We start from the raw sequence: 6,468 nt of genomic DNA on the forward strand, positions 1-6,468 counted from the left end.
GTGTTGGACGTCCGACAGGCTTGCGCGAAGAGGGTTGCCACATCAGGACACTTGCCCTTTTTGCGACCAGGAGGAGGAAACAATCAACCATGTGCTGCTAACATGTGTGTTCGCTAGGGCCATTTGGGTGGTGGTCTGTGAGGCATTGGGCAAGCGGGATTGGACACCGACGGCGCACGATTCGCTTGATGTTTGGCTTCGGGACAAGCAAGGTCCGCATAACCTGCGGCGCAAGGATCTTCATACCATCTTCATCCTCACTATATGGGAGTTGTGGAAGCATCGCAATGCTATTGTGTTCGACGGATCCTCCCCTTCGATGGATGCGCTTATCGCTAGGGTCAGCTCCGAAGGGAAGATATGGTCGCTAGCTGGCAAGTTCAAAGGGGACACCGGACCCTTCTTTGGTAGCTTAGAGGCGTGGGCACGTAGGGAAGGATAAGTGTAACACGAACTTTGTAAATTCATGGTGGAGGCAATCTTTGCCTTTCTTCTTTAATATATAATATGCACGCTCGTGCATATTCGAGAAAAAAAAAAGAAACAAAAATGACATATTCTACCTAAATAATGTAGCAAAAAGACATTCTTCATGATGGAATTGTTCCTTGTGTTTCACGTTTGAAATTATGCGATTGTAAACACATATAAGAATTTCAAACAGGTTTTAATGGTTCTGCTGTGAGTTGGTGCCATAGATATCGGACAAGTCTATGCCTTACCAATTTGGGGTAAACATTCAGGCAATGATACCTTCGGTTTGGTTGGGTCAGTTTGTTAGAGATTGACATGAAGAGCTGAATTTGTCTCCCCCCAAACAATTCGCTCAACCCATTGGCACTACGGAAGGGTATATATATAGGGTATAAACTTCGGTCGATCATGAGGGCGGTGAGCTCATGACTCTCAGGAGGTGAACAATGTCATGCGGTCAAGTGTTGAGCCCATGCAGACAATTAAAGTAGCGATGGTAGGTGACAGCACGGGCATGCGCAGCCAACCGAGACCTCCTATACAACACCTTAGGCGGCAGTTGGCCTGCTGGCGTTGGGCCGGCCCATTAAGTACGAACGCTCGCTCGATTGCTACCTCGACAGGTGGGTTCGCTCGCTCGATTGTTTTCTTGGCTCGGTCGTTAGTTTGCCCTTTGTGGGTTACCCTTGATTCTTTCTTGGCTCAGTCGTTAGTTCATCGGTTTACCCTTGTAACATTGACCGTTTAACCCGTTCAACATTGCCTTCTAAAAAATTTGGAAAAATTATGAATTTTAAAAGTGTTCATAAAATTGGAAAAGGGTTGGAAAATACAAAAAAGTTCATGAACACAATAATAGTCACGAATTTGATTTTTTTGGTGATAATACAAATACGTACACGAATTAGAAAAAGTTCACGAATACAAAAACCATAATTTTGAAAGATACTTCATGAGTTCAAAAAAAGTTCATGAATTTGAAAAATAATAATTTGAAAAAAGTTCATGAAAAATAAAAAAGAGAACAAATTAAAAGCCTAAAAGAAACTCAGAACCAAAAAAATCATAAAGAAACCAAATCCGGTGCAAAGGACAAGGCTGGAATGTGCCAGTCCACTTAAATTATTTAACATTAAAGGAGTGTGCGCCACGAACGTATAATGCAGTATTGGACGCCTTAAGAGCCGAATAGGATTCTCGCAGCCAACCAATGATGAGATGGATGGGCAACTGGGGTGATACGATTGTACGAGCCTACGGGCCATAGCCGAGGACGACGGCCGACAATGGCGAGCTGGCGCTACACGATAGGGGCATAAGCAAGTGCGGTCGGCGGTATGTAATGGCATATTGCAGGCTGATGGGGAAAAACTTTGGTATCTTCTTATCATTGTATACAAGATTCAAATGAGTTCCAGGTTTTATTTCGTGTCAAAATTCATAATAGCAGCCAAACACAAAAATTAGATTCCGGATCCCCTTTATGTGAATCCCATTTCCGATGGAAATATTATTCTTATCGATCGTATCCAATGATTCCATCCAAATAAAATGATGGGTGCCAATTTTGTCATGATTGTCTGATCGATGAATGATCGATCTCCATTCATGTGGAGATGTGTTGCCCGTAGGAACATCTATCAAAGCTCATCATAAAGTTCACCGACCAATGTGGTGATCGTACAAATCAGAAATCATAACCAACAAGCATGTCCAGGCCTGAGCATGTGGTCTTCATATGGTGATTACATTATGATCTGGATCTGTTGGGTTGCTGTACAATATCAACTCGAGTGCAGTTCCATTTCTCCTCCTATAAATAATGGAGATATGCTAACTGCTTCGACATTTCACAGAAGCTGGCTGTCTTCAAGTTCAAATGACCACCATATCTTTCGGTGACCATAGAGTAAGACTAGAAATGGGAAGCATCGGAGAAGTGCAAATCCTTACGGTTAAAGGGAGTCGTGCGGCCTGCGGCAGTCGCCGGAGCTAAACAGCACAGACTGGCAGAGAAGCTGCCGACGTGGACTAGCCGCCGACCTGGAGCAGCTGCAGCAGTCCGGGCAACAGCTGCTGAACCAGCCTCTGGAGCAGCAACCAGCTCATCCATTGGAGACCAATCCACTGTCGATGCCGCCGCCGCTGCAGTTGCATCCCTCCGACTAGTCCTCTCCATTAACCGCTCCTCTACGAGCAGACCACACCGAGCGCCTCCCACAAAACACACCTGTGAAGCGTCTTAAGCTACCGTCCGCACCAAAATGTACTAGAAGCAAAGGTGTACGAAGGCACGGTGCTGTCTCTTTTTTTTAGAACAGCCCTCTAGGTGTTTTATTCATTGTTTAGGCGGACTAAATCTGAATGCAGAGGCGCAATCAGAATGTCAGGAATTACATCAAAGTGAGATACACTGGAGTTACAAGATAAACCCTCCTTAGCACAACAATGAGCAGCCCCATCGGCATTCCGACGAGCATACTGAATTTTGAATTCCTGAAATTTTGAGTGTGATCGGATCTCTCGGAGGACACGGCCTCCCACCGTGCGTCCATCAGCTCCATGCCAATCATCCTTAACTGATTGGCAGTCAGTTTCAATAATTATCCTGCTCTATCCCTTTTCCACATTACAAGAAACACACGTTGCCTTGTATCATGTAGTAAGACGAGTGTTAAAACACAGTCTTACGGCTTATTTCCACGTAAGCCGAGTATGCCCTAATTAGGACACACGACGAACACGAAAGGACTCGGCTTACTTCTACGTACACCGTGGATCCAGTGGCTAGGCACTCGACTTACTTACAGGACTCGGCGTACCTCCTGGTAAGCCCAAGGTGCAGCGAAAACACAGTCGGCCTATGATAGAGCTAGTACACGGCAAACGTAACTGCCACGGGGCCAGCGCGCCAACCGTTAACGGCTCCGTGACGGTGCTGGACGTAATCTGAGTCCTCGATAAAATGCACTCAGCTTACGGTGCACAAAATATAGGTAGTGCAAGAAATGATTAGAGTGATGAGTTGGACTTATAATTACTTGTTACATTTCTTTTCCTTCCACCCATTTCTCACACATTCTGTCTAGGTTAGATTTATCGCACCTTCGATCCCATTTCCTCACTGTTAGAAAATCTGAGACGCGACCTCGATCTACGGAGGACGAAAAGCAATCACACGAAAACAACACCGAGATTTGTTAACTAGATTCATTGATTGGGATACATCCCCGATGCCTGACCACGGGCCCTCCTCCACATGATACAATCACAATAACGCACACCGTCAAACCAAGCACCGGCACACACTGCCGGCTACCTCCGTGTGCCCCTGCTTTTATCTTAACATAGGTTACATCGTGTATCTATACCCATATATATCTAAGATTACCATGATACAAGTGTCGTTAACCGCCCGGGCCCACGGATGGTCGCGGTGTCCCAGGGAGGGCCCGGAGACCGCACCCTCCTGCATGGGGTCGGGATATATCAACTAAAGTGTGGCCCCATGTTCAATCACCCAGTACACAATATTGATGTGGCACCTCCCTCCAAAGTGGACACTCACGCACACACGAAGGTTCAGAAGGTGCTAGTCCCCCCACATCGAGTAGGCGGGAGGGCCTGTGATCGCATGCACTCTAACCTGGTTTGGCATGTCGACATGACCTGTCGTGACACAGAAAAAGAGGAATATCCCTCAGTCAAACCCCGCTGGCATCCGGTTAGCGTGGTTGACCGCGCAGGCCCACAGATGGTCGTGACATCGAAAGCCACCCCAGGGAGGGCCCAGAGACCACACCGTCCTGCGTGGGCGCGGATATATCAACGAAAAGGCGGCCTGATGTTTAAATACCCGGTGCACAATATTGATGTGGCACCTCCCTCACAAACCGGATAGTTGGGCGGGAAGGTTCAGGACGTAGGGTGGCAGTCCCCCCACTTGAGCAGATGGGAGGGAGCCATATGCTCGCATGCGCTCCGACCAGGTCTGGCATGCCGACATGACATCCGTGACACAGAACAAGAGGGAATATCCCCCGGTCAAACCCCTCTGGCATTCAGTCAACGCCATAGACACCGCGGGCCCACGGATGGCTGCGGCGTCGAAAACCGCCCCATGGAGGGCCTGCAGACTGCACCATCCTACGTGGGGCCTAGATATATCAATGAAAGGCGGCCTAGTGTTCAAACATCCAGTGCACAACATTGATGTGGCACCTCCCTCACAGGCCGGACAGTCACGCGGGAAGGTTCAGGATGTAGGTGTTGGGAAACGTAGGCTCGCGTGGCGCTACTTGTACACCAAGGGTGCTCCCGTTGCTCTCACCATTGGCTGACAGTCAACTCCAAACACTCCATGCTCACCAAAACGCTGCCCTCTTCTGATCCACCACACCACCACTAACTAGGTGCTCCCAACATTAGACTTGACTCCAAGGCAATGCTTCCAGCAAAGTAATGACGCCAAAGGCACCACCATTGCACACGGTTTTCATCGGGAGACAAGAACACGGAGCAGTGAGAGATGCCAGACCCCCTCGATGGCACCTCCAGCAAGGGAAATCACACCCGAAGGCGTCACTTGCCATTAGCTCAAACCAGAGTCGCATGACTTTCGTTAGGGAACCAAGCACCTATGCCATGACGACATCTCCAAGCACACCACCACTAGACCGGAGCAGCTGGTGCCACTTACTGCATCGCACAAAACTAGCTAGAGCACGACCGGAGACGCAAGCCTAGAGCGTCCTGAAGGCACTGCTCAGACCACACCACCCTAGACCACCATCCTGACAGGGCGCCACCACGCAGGCCACTTGGAGGCAGTCGTCGGCCGAGCCACCTCTGGGCTTCTGGCCGCCATAGCGCTAGATCTGACCAGCATGGCCAATCAGATCCGGCCTCTCAAGCCAGAGGCTGCCAGCTAGGAGAGTTTGCGTCCCCCAGCATCACCCCATGACGACGAGACGCACGTCTGTGCCGCCCCTGGGCATCCCCACTGCAGTGACCACGCACAACCCCTCTGGCGTGGAGCCAAGGGCGCGCGCACACCAGGCGTTGGACGGGTGCATGGCCATGCACCTCCACTGCGCTGCCACGGACGCGAATCATGTGGATCCGGGCGTGCATACTACAGATCCAAAGCTCCAGCAAGTGCCCGCAGATCAGTGTGGAATACTGTCAAGAATGAGATGCTAACAGATGCCACCTAGCGCCAATCTACATGGACATCAAGGATATATCCACTAAACTTAAACATTGACATTCCAAGTTAATTAGGAGGGAGAACAAATGGAGTAGTCCATGAAAAGTTATGCAAGAACCGATGTGGATTTGTTTCTCGAAGTTGGGTTTCCTAAGAGAGTTGGGAGTTGGGACTCTCACTGTAATGATTATACTGTAACGGTGTAACCTGCCCCTTGAATAACACATAGAGCTCTCTTTCTTGTAAAGAAAAATGGTTCATTCACCAATTGATTTTTTAACGATTCAAAGCAGAAGCCATGTCAAGCTCAAAATCATCCTACATAGTTAGGACGGGAGGGTAAGCAAGAAGCTAGGTCATTTGTGATGTAATCTACATTACACTTACAAAAGAGGAAAGACTATCATAATATCTAGTGTTAAACATGTTGTCCCCCTCAAAAAAAAACATGTTGTCACGTTACATTGTGTGGTGTGCATGCATCGACTGATGCAGAGGCCGGAGGTGACCCTTCTTTTCAAAAAAAAAATTGTGTGGTGTGCGCCTCATATCGTGTATAGCAAGTTGGGTAGTTAGTAGAGATAGAGTTTGTCCGTGTTTATCTTTCTATCTCTTCTCCCCATTCCGATTGATTCTCTCCTGGTTGTTCCAACGACCAGACCATGTAACGCATATAAAGGGAGTACATACATGCTAAGGGAAGTATATCTCAAGACACTACATCTAAAAGCATTACATGTAAGGGCACTATAAAACATGCAGATATGACAGTGCACTTAATTAGG

Source organism: Triticum dicoccoides, chromosome 7B, assembly GCF_002162155.2.
Source record: "Triticum dicoccoides isolate Atlit2015 ecotype Zavitan chromosome 7B, WEW_v2.0, whole genome shotgun sequence".
Lineage (NCBI taxonomy): Eukaryota > Viridiplantae > Streptophyta > Magnoliopsida > Poales > Poaceae > Triticum > Triticum dicoccoides.